The sequence below is a fragment of the Neopelma chrysocephalum genome, unplaced genomic scaffold, assembly GCF_003984885.1.
Source record: "Neopelma chrysocephalum unplaced genomic scaffold, ASM398488v2 Primary Assembly neopelma1_93638, whole genome shotgun sequence".
NCBI classification, from domain to species: domain Eukaryota; kingdom Metazoa; phylum Chordata; class Aves; order Passeriformes; family Pipridae; genus Neopelma; species Neopelma chrysocephalum.
Genome location: NW_020922353.1, coordinates 2077 through 2331, shown reverse-complemented (window position 1 = coordinate 2331; position 255 = coordinate 2077).

The window sequence follows — 255 nt, the reverse complement described above, 5'->3', positions numbered from 1 at the left end:
TCCCAAGTCTGCCTGAGTCCCCGTCCCATCCCATCCCAATCCCCCCAGTCCATCCTGATCACCCCAACTTTGACTGACTCCCCATCCCACCCCGGTCCCCCTTTCCCATTCCAATCCCCCCAGTCCATCCTGATCACCCCAACTCTGACTGACTCCCCATCCCATCCCATCCCAATCCATCCTGATCCCCCCAAGTTTGCCTGACTCCCCATCCCATCCCATCCCATCCTGATCCCCCCAAGTTTGCCTGACTCT